Genomic DNA, 19,563 nt, shown 5'->3' on the forward strand with positions numbered 1-19,563 from the left:
TCATAACAACTCCTATTTCCTGAGTGTTTACTATATGGCTGATCATTTTTAAGTGCTCCTTTATTTCTCAGGAAAGCCCTTAAGATAGACTGTATTTTGATCTTCATTTTAAAGATAAGTAAACTGAGGCCAGAGACTTTAAGTAAATTTCTGAAAATTACATACCTATTACATGGCTAAGTCTGCATTTTTTGGCCCATAACTATTATTATTGCCACTTTTAATTCTCATTGACACTTAATGAACGTTTGTGTTTTCCCAAAGAGGTGTGTGTTCCTTAAAGCCAATGACATAGCTTGGACATTTTTATGTGGGTCCTAATACTTAACTGTGACACACAGTAGGAAATTAATAAAACTTCAGGGGAAAAAATGAATATGTTTAATATCAAGAACTCTGCTAAGGGTTATTGAGTTAAAAAAAGAAGTTAAAATATATGTATATAGTGATGTGGAATATTTCATTTAATTTAATTATGATCTTTATATGAAGGAGAAAAAAAAAGCATGTGACAGCTGTGGTATCTGTAAAACCTTTGTCTAAAACTTTTTGTTTCTTATGTCTCAATTTCACTGTTTACACCGAATCTTTTTGTTTATTTGTTTTCATGATTTTTGAGAAATTTTGCAAGAGCTATTTTCACCCACGTTAGCTTTGCTGATAGGGTTTTAGTAGCTCCTATGTGAAATCATCCCCAGGAAACATTCTTTTTTTCTTTTTGGCTATTTCCAAAAAGAAAAATACTTAATATCAGTATGAATAACACTTGTGCTCATTGCAGCATAATGTTGGTGCAATCTGTGCTTGATACAGTTATAAATAAGTCTTTGAAAGCATTTTTCTGTATTTTAAATAAAGGCTATAGAAAGCCACGAGAAGGATCTAGTCTTGTTAATATCACAAGCTGTTTCCCCACCTGCACTCGGAGCAGCTTTAGTGCAGCAGCTGTCTGGGTTTGTGTTGGCACATCCCTGTCTGCACAGGAACCCCACGGTTTACACAGAAAATGAATAGGCCACAGTTCCGATGGGGGTCTTTAATAATCTCTCCTCTGATGCTACCACGTGTGAGCACTGGGCTTTGAAGGGGTGTGAGGTGTGAAGTTCCAGGAGGATTAGAGGAAGCCACTCAATTTCGAAAGGTAGAAAAGAGCATTAGAAAAACCTGCGAGTGCCTTTGCATTCCTCCTGCATGTTGATCAGACGCGGTTTATATTGATACTACAGCTTCATGTCCAGCATGGGAGAGCAGGCGAAGGGACTGGTGTAATTATGTGATTCACTCCATCCCATCCGGCCTCCTTCAACGAAGACAAACAAAACCCAGCACAGATGTTGCATTGATTTTATTTACCAAATATTAGCTGTGAAAATATTAACCTGATGGGAACAAATATCTATCCAGCAGTACCTGTGGAGATTAAATCCAGGGAGAACGAAATGTATTCATTGAGCTTACCTACGTACAGATGGGTGGCCATTGGATGTTCAGGAATAAAGCAGTCTTTTTTTCTCGCTTCCTTTTCTTTCTCCTTTTTCCTTCAATGCCCCAGGAATTGCTAAAAGTATCATCCATGGCAGTCAGTTAATCATAGTCCATTAGGCCGTGTGCATCCTTGACAAATTATCTGTTGAATGGCAGGAATTCAGGTAAAACTGAGGACTATACTCCAATAACTTTTTTAAGGCATTTTAGAGAACACAAATCTCTCTTTGGAGATTAATCTGAGCATTTTGGGGGGGACTCCAGTATGATGAAGGTAAGGCAATAGAATCCATCACCTGGAAACATACTGGGTGTAATTGCAGAATCAAAACACTAGGTTCTCATCAGCCATCTACTACCCTCCATTTGAATTAGAGTTCAAAAGATCTTTAAGCACTGGGGATGCTCAGTATTGACTTGAGACCTTTTTATCTTCATTAATATATGAAAAAGGAAAAAGAAAAGGTCTTTGGACTCAATTCGAGATGCATTTCCTTGATAGATCAGGCACTGTGCTCAGCACTTCAGAACTGAAGATGAATGATATACGGGACTTAGACCAAAAGACTCACGTTCAAGGGGACACTCTAGACGTGTAACCAGACGAGTACGCTAAGCACCAGCTATAGAGGCACCTTGGAGGAAAGGGTGCTTACGCTGTCAGGAGGCAAAGCAGGGGAAGGTGTCTGAGAAGGTAACATCTCAAAGCAGGTCTTAGAAGAACAAATGGAACTTTTCTAGGTGGTTTAATAGGCAGAACGAACCGTCGTTGCAGTATGAGTTTGTAGACGCCATAAAACTTGGTATTGCTGGAGCTCAAAATAAACTGGGAAAGGGTAGAGGCATTCAAAAGATGAATCTTCAAAAGAGGCAAAAGTCAGATCATGAAGGATAATTGATTTTTCCTTGAGGGTCTCAGAATAAGAACTATGGGTGTGAAATAAGTCATAGGTCGGCACGTTCATATGTGTGTTTGAGGAAGAAGCTTCTGACCGAGTGCAGAGTGAACTGGGTAACGGTGACTACTCAGAAGGATTTTGCCGTGGTGCACAGTCAGATAATGGGGGAAATGGCAGGAGATGTGTAATAGGACGGACACACAAGGAGACTTTCAGGAGATGGATTTGTCAGGGGTTATTGAAGAGCTGACAGAGTGAAGAAGAACTGGTAACTCTCAGGACCTGGTAAATCTTGTGAGTCCTTTCCTATAAGATTCACAGAACATCAGCCCTCTATTCACTTAGGACAGACAACCTTGACTTCTCTGTCCACTGCTGTCAATTTTTCTAGCCCCTAAACATTCTCCTGATTTTATGCAACAGAATATAAACAAACGACAGCCTTCCAGGGCAGAACAACCAATGGCTGGATCCAGTAAAGCTTGACAAATACTCTGTTTCTGCCACGGCTTGCCGACACAGTTTTAAGCCACAGACTAAAGATGAGTGTAGCTACCACTGCCCTCCTTGAAGTTAAAACAGCTTGCAGTATTTTGCCCTAATATTGTCAAGAATCACAATTCCTTTCCCAGAAAACTGCTCTAATTGGATTCGGTGGACCTTGACCGGCTTGTCACAGCTACGTTCAGGGTGAAGGTGAAATCTTTGAGGAGTTTTTTCCTGAAAACAAGAGCTGAACATCTCTGATGAGGGCCCTTAAGAGTATCTATCTCAATGCAATTTTTTCATATCACTTTTCCATCATTTGTGTTTTATTATGTATGACAGTTGCCGTATTTTCTAGAAAGTTGTCCAGAAAAAAATATAAGTTCATGGTGGATGATTTAACACCCCAAATCCAATCCTGTGTGTATGTATTGACATTTTTTACAAGTTTATTGATTACACGAATATAAAACTTGAACAAAGTGGTTATTTTTCTGTATTAAAAAAAAAATCCCAATTCTAATTTTGCAACAGGTGGGAAGCTGCTATTAAAGCCACACCACTTAGGAAGAATCAGGAAGGTGTCCTGAGAGATCACACGTATGGGAGAGAAATCTCACCTTTGTAAGGTAAGTGCTTTCCTTAAGCTTCTAAAATCTGAACAATATACAAAGCTATCATTTAAAATAATTACTGTTGGAGTTTCCTTGATAAATGGGAGTAAAGTGAATTCACGTTTCTGATTCAAATTTCCTGAATTCACAGTTCAGTGGTGGAGCTAGTGACTCTGAGATTTGAGATACAATACAGACACATATGCACGTGCATATATACATATGTATATATAGAAATGAATGCTATGAATGCACATACATATTAAATATTAAAAAACTTTATCAAAGGACTTTATCTGCCTGTGTTACCAAGTAGAAAGTGTGATCCCGTTTGAAAAATGTGAATACGCTAATTTTTTTTAGTATTTTGATGTCTCAGAAAGTAGAACCAGGATGTCTCAAAATGTAAAAATACTAAATTGTATGAAGCATTTGGTTCTAAGTTTCAATTAAGGGAGAGGCTGTTTCTTACATGGTCTGTTTCCTAGGGAGGCACAGTGATGTTTTAATAAGTGACAGAAGATAGTTTGTCTCTTAATTCGTTTACCTAGAAGCAGACATGTGGCAGGGAGGAACTTGGAAATGGGACTTAAAAGAGTGACAGGTCCCGGGCATGAGAAACACAGCTCCCTAAAGAGAAAGTGTGTGTTACCAGGGAGAACTCTGTTGGAAGGTGAGCCAATCAGAGCTGGTTCTGCTAAATTATGAAGAGGCTGTAAGAGAGTCACCTCCGACTTCTCTTACTTTGTATGAAAAACTTCTGCTCACTTTTCACGAACCCGATTCCCTAACTAGCAGGTTGACATTAAGTCTTCATTCTTTAGAAATGTTAATATTTGGAAAGTGTATAAAGTGTGTTATCTGAAAATGTAAAAAAAAAAAAAAAGCAATTCTCAAGATATGGCATTCTGTTCCATTTTGGTCAAGATGGAAGTTTGATTATCACTGTGGGCCTGAGAAAACCTGGATTCCAAGGTGCTTTACAGAAATACAGCTGGAAAAGCAGGCAGTGATCTTCAAGTAGATCAGCTTCTGAAAGTGGCATTACTTGCATCCATCACTGGCATTAAATTGTTTATTTGCCCCTTTATTGAAAAAGGGGAAGAGAAGAGATTGGATTTTTATAAGATTTATATGGCTGTAGGTACCGACTGTAACACCTGAAAGTAAGGCTGTGTTTATGACATTTTACCATGTTTTGTCTGCAGCCTGAAAAACTCTCATTGAGAAATGAATTATGATAATACTGCACTAAATGGGCTCAGCGTGGGGCTGAGTAAGTGTTGCTCTATTGAAGGAAACCAGACGGCTTAGGAAAGTCTTGAAATTCTACACTGATAAGAAACTTCTGATGCTCCGAATTAAACTTCATAAAGAATCTCTTTTAACTGATCTTTACTCTGGTTCCACGAGGGGTGGGAGAGTGAGGGAGGGAACTTTTTCTGCTTCCCTCAAACCCTAAAATTTTTCAGATCTTTTCCCTGTAATTTCTGATTAATGGCAACCTTGATTTTGATTCATAGTATCCTATTATTCATTATATGGGAGAAAAAGAAGTCACTTTTTTTTTTTTTTTTGCAATCTAATTTTAAAAATTAGGGCTAGCGGTGATGGAATTTAAAATCAAATTATCCTGTCAGAGTGACAGATAAATCTCAAGAGATTCTAATGAGATTTTCCACTGGCAGGATGCTGAATTTCGCCCTTTCCCAGACTCCTTCATTCCAGATTTTGACTGTAAGTGACAATGAGCTTCTGTGTTTTGAAATATTTTGTTCATTTGTGTCATTTTAGTTCTTGTTTAGAAATTCTGGGGTGGCTTCCTTACTTGTTTACCCTAGGTTAAAGGGGAAAAATGTATACACAGATGTCAAATGGGTGCACCTTTTACTGTAGAAAGTTGTGGGTACTTAACATACACCTGAACTTGGTTTAGTAGATTTACCAAATTCTAACCGTGCCTTTACAAGTTACTATTCTTAGAGAAATTTCTACTATAAATGTGCTCTAAATATGACACAGTTTTCTTGTGATACTGCTCTTTGCATTTTTTTCTCTTGTTATTATTCTAAACAAAATTTGAAATCTTAAGTGCTTTTACAATATTGGGTAGACCTCTAGAGTTCTCGACTTGGTTAACAATTATGTTCTCTGTAGTCGTGGATTTAGAGACTCTGTTTCTGATACCTAAAACAAAACTCTTCCTGACTGGTCTTTAAAACATGTGACAAATAATACTTCCTAAATGAAATAATGGGTATCACTTTATTCCTCGGCAGAAAAACATACCTAAGCTAAGCAAGCAGTCTATCCAGTGACTTTAGCTCAGTAACTGAATTACCGATTGATGGTTTAAAATGTCTGGTGGAAACAAAGGGAGAACAGGAAAAAATGATCCGTTATTAGAAGATCCTGTGTATTAAGAGATTGTCTTGGAGTAGAAAGCGTGTTGCCTTATGAAGCTGGCTCTAGACTGAGCTTGCTTCCTAACTCCAATTAAGCAGGGAGTTCGTGGAAAGTCTATAAGTTTCACTTGCCACATGGACAAGCCAGGAGCTAGTCAAAATCTCCAGCTATAATGCAGAACTTTGCTTCTTCATTGTATTTCCATCTTTTCATGTTGTAGCAATCCCTAAAACAGAGGATATTAACAAGTAAGTGTTCCTCAAGAAGCCTGCTTTGGTTCCTCAATTATTATCCCAAAATGAGGAATGGCTAGGATGTGAGGTAATAATTCAAACGACAGACGATGCTCAGAAGAAAATGTGGCCGGGCACCTTTGTGTCAGCCCTGAGGGGCAACACATACTGTACATTAGTTAAGAGTCTTAATAAAAGAACAGAAGGAAGGGAAAATAACACAAAATGAAGAATGAATTACTTAAGATTAAATAGTTTCTATTACAGAAATAGGCTACATGTAGAGCTAATGGCAGGCATTTTCTACAGACAGATGGAATTCTCTTGTCTCCCAATGGTATTGATATGAAGTCTCTGTTAAGATTCATTTTTCCTGAAACATTTGCATATAAATATAAACATCATTACTTGAGGCTAATTGCCCTGTAGGAACTAAAATGTGGGAATTAGCATCTTCAGTCGTTTTTATTATTATTTTTTAAAGTATCTCTAACACGCATCATATTTGGTACTGCATGGCTGCAGCAGATAATTACCACCATTAGGAATCTCAGACGCAAAATCAAAACCATTTGGAATGGCTTCCAGGGCAACCCAGCACAGTGAGTAGCCACCAAAATGAGTATATGAGGTTTATGTTCATGCATATTCATAAGGGTACTTAATTCAACATTCATAGTAGGGGGCTTTTGAAAGCTTGTCAAAAGAGCAGCGCCCAAACAAGACCAAACATCAAAGGTAAGAAGACACATTACATCTTGCTCTCACGCACACACACACAGATATCGCTTGCAGGAGGCAATGACTAGCACTAAAGGAATTATTTATTTTAACTACTCAGAGGAGATGGCAACTTCTACGAAGCTGTAAACCACAAGCTTTTGCCTTTATCGTTCATCTTATTGATCAGAAAGGTCAGGAGTATAACTTATTCAAAGAATGGCTCATAGGCAACAATTCTGGACAAATGGGCATGTAGACTTGGGTGATTAATGCCCCTTGCTTGTGCAGAATATGAGGAGAGTTTGAGGGCATGTCTTAAGGACAGGAAAAAAAAAAAAAGGAAAGTGTCTGAAAGAATACCTGCGTGGCTGCGGCGCTGTCTCTGAGACGTTGCCCATTTTGTGGGCGGGTCTGTGTATTTCTGCATACAGGTGCTGCCTTTTTCAACTGTTGTGTTCCGAGGCGATCTTGCTGACATTATACTTTTCAAAACCATTTCCATGACATTCAGCAAATGTTTGTTCTGGTGGAACAAATCTGTTAAATTATAGATTAGAAACAGTACAAAGAAACCTTTACAAATGTATCAGTTTCGGTTTTGCACAGAGCAAACAGCATTATATTTAAATGAAGCACACCTTGTTAGAATAAAACAGCTACGTAACAAGGTCCTGAGCTTGGTTTTCTAATTCTCTTCTCCTCCTTGGATGGAGTTGTGAAAGACACAGATAGCATTGGGGGTGACATCTCATCAGTTGCTTTCAGATGCCCACCTCTGCAGTTCACCTCTGCTCACCTGTCATTTTCCTGTCTTTCCCGGTTCTCTTTCCTCAGTTTCATTCCCCGCCCATGCCTCTTCCCCCTTGATGCTCTCCTGTTCCTAGGAATTGTCTAAATGTGAAGCAATGACTCTTTTCCCAGAATTGTGGCCCCATATTATTTAATGGATATTTGATTCTCTTTAATCCTCCCTTCACACCTATAGACAGTCATTATGTTGGGAAAATGTTGCAGCTTGGTGAATCAGTGGCTTTCAAAACATTCTAGGCATGAATGCCAGGGTACTACTAGACTTACCATAGGCTGCAAGTCACCTGTTTATGGGCATAGATCCATAAGTCACACATTAAATTGTTGTAGAATTTAGAGAAGAGTGAAGTTTAATTTAGTGATTCTTTGGTAAAGATTTATTTTTCAGGCTATATTTCAGTTATTTTATAATGAGTTAATTATTATTTTAAAATGTGTCTCAAGGCTTTTAAAAATGCTTGTAATCCCTCATGATGATAATTAAATAAATAGGTGACTTAGTTGTGGAGAGAAGTGGAAAAAAAAAAAAAAGACAAAGTTATCTAAAATGCCAACTTTCTTCACAATCAGCCACTAAAAAATAACCAACGTGGCATAAAAGAGAAATGTAACCTAGGTGGCTCTAAACATGCTTTAAAATACATTTTAAATATATTGAAACATGTTATAAATATTAGAACATATTATAAAGACACAACACATGAAAGCACTGGCACACTAGAATATCTCAACAGATACATGAGAATAAATAGAAAACAGAGACATATATTTGTGGGTGCATGTATATGCATTCAGTATGAGTAGAATTAAGAAAAGATCACAAACCATTTACAAAAGAAGGATTACTTAATAAATAGAGTTAAAAATATTGGCTATCTTTAGAAAGGGACAACAATTTAGAGTCTCATTTCTCATCGTATACCAAAATAAATTCAACAAGGAAACATAGAAGCTAAAATCATAAATTAATGGAAAGTCAATTCAGAGTTAATGTAAAGCTCAATCTTATAAGAATAAAATGACAATTTGGATAATTACTTTTTGTGATCTATGGACTTCTAAGCATAAACAAACTTTTAAAGTATGAAATCACCAAGGCGATCACCAAGGGTAAGATCAACATACTTGGATTAAAGTTTACAAACGTTTATACATCAAAAGTCATTATTAGCAAAATTAAAATGATAAATACCAAACTGGGGAAATACTTTTCCAAAATACAGAAGTTCAAGGTAAAGAACTTTAAAAACACTAAAATCTTTTGATTTTAATGGTCAGCAATGGTAAAGAGATTTCAAAGTATAAGAACTACAAAAGAATAGTAAGCATATGAAACTCATTCAACTTCAGTCATAATATAAGGGAAAGGAAATTAAAAAAAAAAAACATAAAATGGCCCTTTTTTGTTTTTATTTTATTTTTTTCCAGCCCAGAAGAAGTTTTAAAAGTGGAAATCCTCCCTGTATGCTTTGGGAGAACATAGGCAGGCTCATTGACACCTGGTGTGTGTGTATATTAGGATCAACTTTCTGAAAAGCAGTTTTACTACCATGCAACAATAGCTTAACACTCTTATAGAAAACACACTCTTGGTTCAAAAATATAAGAATATTCCCTGTGTAAATGATTGGAAATTCGGAGAATTACTTAGAACCAAAGATTGTCATTACAAAGAAACATTTCACTTATTTTTACATTCAGCATTTTTAAATTGTTTCTGTTGTTTGACAAAATAATATAAATGATACAAGATGTTATCTCTATGTATTTCCTCTGCCTGGAATTTGCTGGTCCCAATCTTGATTTATATATAACCTGCCTTCAGAATCTCAAGTTCTATGTAGGCGTCACAGAGATTCCTTAAGAAAAAATGTCCACATCCTCCGTATCAGTCAGTATAGAAGACCAGGGGAAATCAGGCTTCTGTGCAGGGAAGAGGATGATAGAGAAGGCAGAGGTGGTCCAGCCAAGCTCACCTGGAGCAGTAGAACTTTAGTAATACAAGAGAAAGGTATGTAGCCAATGATGACTGCATCCTTTGTTGAGCTAGTACCATAGTAAGGTACTTGGATACTGTTGATGATAAAGTGATGACTCAAACATGGGCTGTACTGTACAGAAACTTAGAGTCATGAATAGGAGGTAAATATGTGCAAACATGTGTACTTGTGTGTGTACATGTGCACATACACACATGCACATCTATGTATATACATACACACATGAAGTTCAGTACATTAAGGAAAGAAATGCTAACAATCTCCTCCTTGGGACATGTTGTTTTTAATATAGATTTCTACTTATTATTTGTCTTCTAATTATTTTTTATCAGGCCAAGTCACTCTGTTTACTTTCCTCCCTCAGAATGATCTGAATTTACTTCCTTGGCTTGTTTATTGTCTGTCTCCACACCCAGCACCATGTCACCTTTTGAAAAGCAGGAGGCACAAGGGTAGAAGGCATGTTTATCTAGTCCACTGTGGTGCTTTAACTGTTTGGCACATGGTGGCTCCTAAATGAATTTTTTTTTCAATAAATGAAATAAGGAATGAATGAATACTTCCCTCAGACTTCTTTAATGTATATGTAGGATCTGGGCATAGAGAAAGGGGAGAAAAGGAAAGAAAAAAATAAGAGCAAAGAAGAGATAAAGAACCACATCGGCAGAGGCAGGAAGAAGATACTTGTGCTTAAAGCTTTTGAAGGAAAAGAGGGAGGTGATGTTGCAGAATAAGTTGTATCGGGAGTCAGCTGCATAGGGGGCATTGATATAATTTTATAATGGGATTGCTGGGCCCTATACTATGAGTCTCTTTAAATTTTAAAAATAATGTTCTGTTATTTTTCAAAATGATGGTACCCATTTTTATTCCTATCTCCAGTATTTATATTAAGAGTTTGTGTTGACCCGCAACCGAACCAGTACTTGATATTGTCATATTTCTTAAATTTCATGAATCTAATAGGCAAAAGAATTGGTAAACATAAAGCTAAAATATTATAATAGTATAATAATAAAATTTAGATGATAATTTTTGTGATCTCTGGATTTCTGAGCATAAGCAAACGATTTAAGCGTGAAAACAACAGCGACATTATTTTCATCTTAATTTTGTTTTCTTTATTATAGTAGAGTAATTTTTGTCATTTTTTTCCTCTCTTTTAAAAAAATCTGTCTTGTTTACTTAAAAAAAATTGACTTGCTGAATGTTTTCTTGCTGATTTTGAAATTTGTTTTTTTGAATACAAATAGCTCTTCAGTTACACTTTGCAAATATATGCCGACATTTATAGCTTTCCTTCTTTTCGATTAAGGAACATTTTGAGGAATACGTGGTTTGTTGCTGTACTCTTTTTGTGTTGTCTTGTGCTGTTGTTTTACCATGATTGCTTTATATCTATTTTTATGGTGTTTTGTGGGCTTTGAGAACTCCTTTCTTTCTCTGATGTCATAAATACACTCTTCATTTTCTTGGTTAAGTTTTACAGTTTTGACTTTTAACATTTAGAATTTTTGTTTATCTAGGGTTGATTTCTCTGCAAAAATAGGAAGATTGGATCTGATTTTTTTTCCCCAATACATATACACAAGAGTTCCTATACTACTTACTGAATAGATTCTCTTTCCTTAGTGATATACAATACCACCTGGAATGTAAAGTGAATTCAAAATACTGAAATATCAGTTCCTAAAAATTCTCTTAAGTCCCAATAATAGCATGATCGCACTCTCTTAATGATGATAGCTTTATAATTATCTTGATTTCTCGTATGGCTAGTCCAGTCTCATTGTATTCCTTTTATTCTGAAGTGTCTTACAGAGTTCTGAGCCATTGCTTTTTAAAGCACTTTTACCTTGTTGCATAGAAAGCTATTGTCTTGAAACAGCACATTCATTAGCTCACAGTTGTTCAGGAGTCCAGCGTAGCATGAGTGAGTTCCCTGCTTAAGGCTGAAATCAAGGGCTCAGCCAGGCTGAGTACTTACCTGTAGTCTCTGGGAGGAAAATCTACCTCCATGCTTATACTTGTTGCTGGAATTCACTTCCTTGTGTTTATGTGACTCGGATTCCGATTTCTTTACCAGTTGTGTTCTGGAGGTTAATCTTAGCTCTTAGCGGTTGTTCTCAGGTCTTCCCCACGTGAACGTCGCCAATTTCAAGTCGGCAACAGAGTGTCGGTCCACCCCTACTTCAAATCTCTGCTTTCCTCTTATGCTACCTGCCAGAAAAAAACTTTCCACTTTTAAGACGTCTCATGTTGTTACATTATATCTTCCTTTTTGATTAACTTGAAGTCAACTGATTAGTAACCTTAATTACAGCTGCAAAATACTTTTGCCATGTAATGTAATTGCAGGCATGATATCTCATCATATTTCTAGTCTTAGGAATTGGAGTAGTGAAAGTTGGAGTGATATCTTTAGAATTCTGCCTACCGTGACTTCCATGTAAATTTTTGAAACAGACTGTCAATTTCTTTTAAAAAAATACTGTGATATTTTAATTGAATTATACAGAATCTATAAATTGATTGTGGAAATTTGATATCTACATAATAGTGAGTTTTCTGATTCATGAACATGTTGTGTCTTTTCATTTGGTTTTGTAGATATTTAATATATATTGATATTTCTATTAAAAAACAGTTAAATTGATGCTTATATATTGGTTTTGTATAGGCTATTTTACTAAGCTCTAATTATAATAATTTATATTTTATTTTGGATTTTCTGTCCATATATTTGTATTATCTATGGGATGAGTCTATTGTTTCTTTGTAATCCACATTTTTTCTTGTTCCATGCTGATTGTTCAATTCAGAACATGTTTAATAGAACTAGTGAGTTATGTTTTGTCTCTGATTCAAAAGGAAATATTTTAAAAATTTCACCATTACAAAGGTGTTTGCTGTAGATTTTTTGTAGGTATTCTATTCCAGTATCAGGTCTCTGATACTAACTGGGTGTTCTGCATTTGACCCAGTTTTGACAATAACTAGCCAGAGTTATCACCAGATCCCACAAGTTAAAGAACAAGTTCCCCATCAAGAAGATTTTTCCTTCAAATGCCAACCACAGGTGGGTTCCTCAGGCTACCTCTACTTCTGTCTGGCTGGTTACAAATTTGTGACTTTCCATAACTGGCTTAGTTTCCATAATTGCTAGGCAACGCACAGAACTCAGGAAAGCACTAAACTTACAGTTAAATTTTTATTAAGAGGGATACAAATGAACAACCAGAGAAAGAGATACATGGAACAAGATCTGGATGGATCCCAAGCACAGGAACCTGTGACCCTGTGGAGGCAGGTTGCATCATCCTCCTGGTTCATTGATATCTTCACCAACCAGAAGGTCTCTAGAGATCTAGAATTTTTATTAAAGTTTTATTATGTAAGCACCATTGGTTAAATTATTGGTGACATGATTGAACTCAGTCTCCTGTCCTTACCCCTCCCAGGAATGTATCAGCCCTACAATCATGTGACTGAGTTTTTAGGCAACCAGTGCTACCCGGAGTCCCCAGCATGATTTATCTCACTAGTATAACAAAAACACTCGTATCGCTCATGAAGTTCCGAGAGTTCTGAAGCTTTGTAACTCGGGACAGATTATACCTTAATCATTTTTAAGTGTATAATTCAGTAGCATTTACTACATTCACATTGTTGTGCAACTGATCTCCAGACCTCTTTTCAACTTGCAAAACTGAAACTAAATACCCATTAAGCTACAATTTCCTCATTTACTCTCCCCTAGTCCCTGGCAGTCACCATTCTACTTTCTGTCCCTATAAATTTGACTACTCTAGATGCCTCATTTGGGAGAATCATAAAGTATTTGTCTTTTTATGACTGGCTTATTTCACGTAGCATAACATGATGCTATGTCCTCGTGTTTTCCATGTTGTGTTGGAATTTCCTCCCAGAAATATATATATATATATACATACATATATATATTTAATTGTACCACAGTTACTTTTTTTATCAAGTTGAAGAGATGACCTTTTCTGCTTAGCTTGCAAATAGTTTTAATCATCAATTTAAATTGAATTTTCAAATGTTTACTTAGTACCTATGAAGATGATTATATTATTTTCTCATTTAATTCATTAACAGAATACATTTCATTGATAAAATTTCTCATTTAAAACCACCCTTGCATTTTTAGGACAAATCTAACTTGTTGGTGATATCTTTTTTTTTTATATGATGTTCCCTTTGACCATCTACTCTTTTCATAAAGATTCTTGCATTCGTGTCCATCAGTGATTTTAAATTATAATTTTCTTTCTTATCTTGTCATTGTCTAGTTTTGGAATTAAGAATATGCTGATCATAGAGCGAATTAGGCATTTTTTTTTCCTGTTCTTTCAAAGAGCTTAGATGAAATTGGGATGATTGATTTCTTCAAATATTCATAGAATTCATCTGTAAAAATGATTGGTCTTGGTTTTTCTTCTTGGCAAATTTTTAAATAACTATTTCCTTTTTTTTTAAAGATGATTCTAAGATAATTGTGTATGTTTAGTATTTTTTCAACATGTGATTTTGGAAAGTTATGTTTCTATGAAATGATGTACTTCATCTGAGTTTTCATATTTATTGGCATTAAATTGTTCAAATATTATTATCATTCTAAGTATCTGAAGTAGTTATACTCTGATCTACATTTTAATTCCTCAACTTGTCTATTCTTTTTCCCTTGGTCAGTATTTTTAAATAACTAATTTTAGGTATTGTTGATCATCTATTGTATGCTTGTTTCAATTTCATTAACTCTGTTGTTATATTCTCTTTATACCATGAGGTTTTTCTGTTCATCTGGTTTTTTCTAACATAAATTCGCTAATTAGTCTTTAAATTTATCCTTCTTTTGTTTATAGTAAAATAACTCGAGTTACATATTTGTCTCAATATCACTTTCACTGCATTCCAAAATTCTGATACAAAAGTTTTCTTTATTATTAAACACTATATATTTTAGCATATGTATTATTTGGTTTTTTTTCACCCAAGATGCTTACATATTTAAAATGTTTTGGTTATAGAGATATTTTATTTATCTTCTCATTTTGACTAAAACTTGATCACTATTTTGTATTTCTCATTTCAAGTCTCTGTATGAATTCAATAGTAATTCCTTTTCATATATCCTCAGACTCACTGATTTTTTCCCCAGCATTATTTATATAGCTATTAAATCTATCCTTTAACTTTCAGTTTCAACAAAAATAGTTTAAATTTCTAAAATACATAATTTGTTCTTTTTCAAATCTGTATGATCACTAATGATAATTTATTGCTTTATTTATGTACATCAGACAAAATAGTATTTGCTATTTGATCTCATCAATATATAAAGTTCATGGTAGTATAAATTTGGTGGGGTTTTTTGTTTCTCTTTAGCTTTATTTTTAATATGGGGTTTGTGTGTGTGTGTGCACATTTGTGTCTGGATTTTGAAGATTTCTCTTTGTATTTTTTTTTTTTTTTTTGCGTGTGATTTTTAACCTGTAGAAATCCTTGGGATCTAAAAACACAGTATTTTCCTTTGAAAAGAGGATTTTCTTTTGCCAGAAATTAGCAGATACTATCAATCTACTAACATATGGTCGCTTTAGCCCGGTTATAAGGTCCCCTGTTCAGGTTGGAAGCTCAGGTGTGGATCCCCCATGTTGTTGATTCCTTAAGATTTCCCTCCAGAAACCAATGGCTACATTTGTACATTTGTATTGGCGTCTGTGCAATTTGAGCTTTCTTTTGCTTAGCTCTCTGCTGTGATTTCAGCTCTGATTTACGATGGGTGTTTTTACTTTTGGTAGAGGTGGGTATGAATCACAATTGGAGAGTTCCCTTATTATCTGTATCCTGAACTACACATACAGTGCTATGTGTTTCCTTTTTGCCAGGCTCTAATTGTTATTTTAGTGGTAAGTTATTTCAGATTTTTTTATGCTAGTCTATCATCAAAAATTGAAGTCCTTCTCAGTTAAGTTTTTCTCTAGACATATTCTTTCACTTTTACTTTTTTTTTTCCTTATGGTAAAATGGTTACTTCTTTAATATCAGAGCTATATATCCCCTTGATCCTTATTTGTTAAGAGCTCCTGCTATGAAACAGATTCTCCAATTCTTTAATAACTCACTACCCCCCATTCTCCACCACTGTTAATCTCTTGTGTACAAATTTTAACTACAGTTAGACTAATTCTTCTCTAGAACGGCACTGTCTCATATGGTAGCCAGTAGCCACGTGGGCTATCAAACACTTCAAATGTGGCTTAGTTCAAATTTAGATATGAAGTTAGTATTAAAAAATACATTGGATTTTTAACAGTACAAAAAAGTAAAACATCTCATGAATAATTTTTATGTTAATTACATGTTGAACTGGTAATATTTTGGATATACTGAGTTAAATAAAATATATTTGTAAAGCTGTTTTACCTATTTATTTTTGTTCATGTGACAATTAGAAAATGTACAATTACAAATGTGGTTTGCATTATACTTCTGTTGGACAGTGCTGCTCTGTAAGATTTTCAGTAAACACCTTCTGAAATCCAACATTTGTTCTCTGTTCATTCTTTGTTTTATTTCAGTTGAGAAGGGAATTTGTGATAGCATTCTCTACCTTCTCCATGAAAATATACTATTTAAGTGAACTTGTATCCTAAAGCTTTTATGACTTTCTTTATTTCTTTATTCAAGTCTCTTATTTATTTATATTTTTCCCACAGCAGAGCCATTGGCACTCATCAATACTATTTATTTCTTTAAGCTTGTATTCCCTTTTTTCCACAATTGCTTCAGTATCAAGCCTAGCTCAAAATGAGGCTTTTATAAACCATCCCTAAGCACCAGAATAGTTTCTCAGAGTTTCCTTCTATCACCGCCAACAGACTCAATATAACATAAAGTGTTTCAGAGGGTAAGATTAGGGTACATTTAGGTAAACCAAGGGATGGCATGGGAAAGGCATCGGAATGTAGGCTTGCCTGGTAAAATACAGTACACACAGTTAAATGAGAATTTCAGATAAACAATGAATAATTCCTATTTCATTATTTGTATTTTTATTATCATTTATAAACAGCAGATAAATAAAGCATGAACCACAGTTATGCTAAAAATAAATGATAGTTGCTACTGATCTGAAATTAAAATTTCAGTATCCTATAGCGTTATTTGCTAAATGTCAGTCCTATTAAGGTGAAGACTGTGTCCCTGGTTTCCTCATGAGTGGGACAGGGGAAGTGATTAGATTTCATGGATAGAAGATTGAAGTACTATGTTCTAATTTTCTAGCACACAATGATCATTGTTCTATGAAAGGTCTACCTTTTGTTTGTCTGTTTCTTTCATTTTTCATTCATTCATTAAATTTTTACTGCTACCTCAGTCCAATTTCCCTCCTCATCCTCCGGAGGTACACATTCTAAGTTATTTGAAATGTTTTTAGGCTGTGTGTTTTACATTTTGAATCGGACCCCACCTCCTTCAATTCCCTTGTCCTTTTGTTCAAATCATCTTCTCCATAAGTCCCAGGCTAACAACTGTTGAACAAAAAGAAGCCTGCTCGTAGCCCTCTCACCTACCCGAGTTTTAACTATTTTCAAAACCTTAATCACTCATTGCTTATTTATTTGACTCTTGTTAATCATTAGTCTCTCTTCAGCTACACTGTACTATTCATGAGGGTAAGGATTTTGGGGTTTTTTTTCACTGACATACCAAGCACCTAAAACCATGTCACATTATATGTGGCCAACACAATAGGAACCACAATCAGTAAAAGCTTTGCTGCTTTCTCTTTCCATATTTTACTTTGTATGAACACTTTTCTGTTTTAAACCTCCTTCTATTTTTTTTTTTAAATCAGCCTTGTGTATTTAGATCGACGCCCATTTTGGGCGCATTCAGTCTCTGTGTCTGTGCTCTACAAAGCTTTCTATCACATACACCCACCACATTATGTATTTCTGTAGTCATCACCATGGGTATTGGAACGGCTTTTTTGTCTTTCTTCTCTATGTGACATAGTTTTGCTTTTTACTTCCTCTTTCCACACTTTGTCATCATCATCTTAAAAAACTGTTACGTCCCCTCTTTAAGAAAAAATTGCTTTAGAGGGGAGGAGCACTCTTTTCACAACTTCTCAGCTAGGTTTCTGTTCTCTACATTTTGTTACTGGCATCATCTGCCCATAAACTCTAGAAAATTCCATTTGCCAAACACCTTGGCATCTCGTACTAAATTAAGAAAAAGAGCTTAAACTTAAGGTACAGGTTGCAGAGTGAGTTAGGAACACATGTGATGTTTCCTGATACATAGCCTTGCTTGGGGACAGGAAGTAGATAGTGGATGAGATGCCCTAATATTTCAGAACCAGAATAATGCTTGTTCAATAGAGGTATTCTAAGTCTATTAGCTGAGTAGGGAAATTATTAGTAATTTAAATACAGTCAATGATAAGATAAATATCAGCACGGAAATGGGGAGAAAGGAGGACAGTTTAAAATTGTCCTGCCCCTTCCAATATGCTGTTAATACATTTTTAACTTGAGACTTCTGTCTGATTGCTTATATTATAACTTATAATTACAACTCTATATTTTTTCTAGTAAATAAGCCACTTTGCTCTATGTGCTATTTTTAAAGATTAAGTCTATAATACTATTTTATCACTCAGTTTTAAACTTAATGTATCTTATATCATTAAACTATTTTCAAATAACTATATTTGATTAAAGAACAATAACTTGAATTTACTACTTTTTTCTACTCACCAGAGCTTATTACATCTTACTAAACACTTAGTAGCAACCTTAAAAGGCTTATTGAATTTACCTGCATGGTTATTAACTAATATAAAGTGTATTAAGAGCATAGAGTTCTGGTGAAAAATCATGTAACCTTAAACTGGTTGCTTAGATTCAGTTTTACTTCTTTTTTTAAATATTTTTTTTCTCTGAATGATAGTAGATACCTCATGGGGTCATTGTAAGGAATAAATATTGTTGTATAAACATTTAAAGATCTTAGTACAAGCCCTGATATAAGCCCTCAATAAAGTTTGACTACTGTTACTAATGCTGATATAATTTTTGTCTCTTTCGAATTCATGGACTTACTGAAGAAGATACTACTAAAATTTTAAAGCATTTCACAGTTCTCTCTCTTTTTTTCTTTCTCACAGGTAATTATTTTTCTGTGGTTAAAAAAATAGTCGCATGTATTACCAATATGTTAATCACATAATGTAAAACATCAGTGAACATGGCATTGTAGTTACTTTCCTCAGCGAGATCTTAGATGCTCAGTATAGATAACAAGGAGCATGGGTCTCCTTATTTTATGCAACTGGACGATATTCGAGATGGCAATTATGATTTCTACCCTAGGAGTAGGAAGGATGCCTACCTAGCTTTATGGCATTGAAACGAAAAGGAGAAAACAAAGGAAATGAAATATTAAAAAGAAAGGGGTTGAGGCCGTCTGTATGCCTGTTTAGGTGGGGAGATACACAGAATGAGTAAATAAAGCTCACAACTATAAAATTATTTAAGACAGTGTGTGAAATGTTTTATTCAGCTTTTCTGAAATCTTCATTTGCCAGTTTTTACTATATGTGAGACAAATAGCTGAAAGTTTTGGCCCTGTTTCTCAAAGGCTATATATTGAAATACTTCTTCAGTGTTGACTATAAGAACTCTGTGTTTCTAGTCTGATTTGGAGACATTTTGTTCTGTAATGAATAATTTGGATACATTGCAATATTCTACTTTCCTGCTGAAATGAAACAAAATTCCCTAGTGTACATGTTCTGTGTTTTTCCCAGAGGATGGTAAATATGCATGTGCTTACATTTATAAAGTAAATTACATGCTTAAAGATATAA

General features: G+C 35.0%; 1 long non-coding RNA gene across 1 annotated transcript in view; it reads left to right on the forward strand.

The window, feature by feature from the left end:
• The window catches only part of LOC116148444 (uncharacterized), a 1,308,953-nt gene that overhangs the window by 415,885 nt on the left and 873,505 nt on the right, over positions 1–19,563 (forward strand). The window contains exon 5 of the long non-coding RNA XR_004131959.2: positions 3,405–3,499. This is a non-coding gene — a long non-coding RNA (uncharacterized LOC116148444). The remainder of the gene's footprint in view (positions 1–3,404; positions 3,500–19,563) is intronic.

The sequence above is a fragment of the Camelus dromedarius genome, chromosome 27, assembly GCF_036321535.1.
Source record: "Camelus dromedarius isolate mCamDro1 chromosome 27, mCamDro1.pat, whole genome shotgun sequence".
NCBI lineage: Eukaryota > Metazoa > Chordata > Mammalia > Artiodactyla > Camelidae > Camelus > Camelus dromedarius.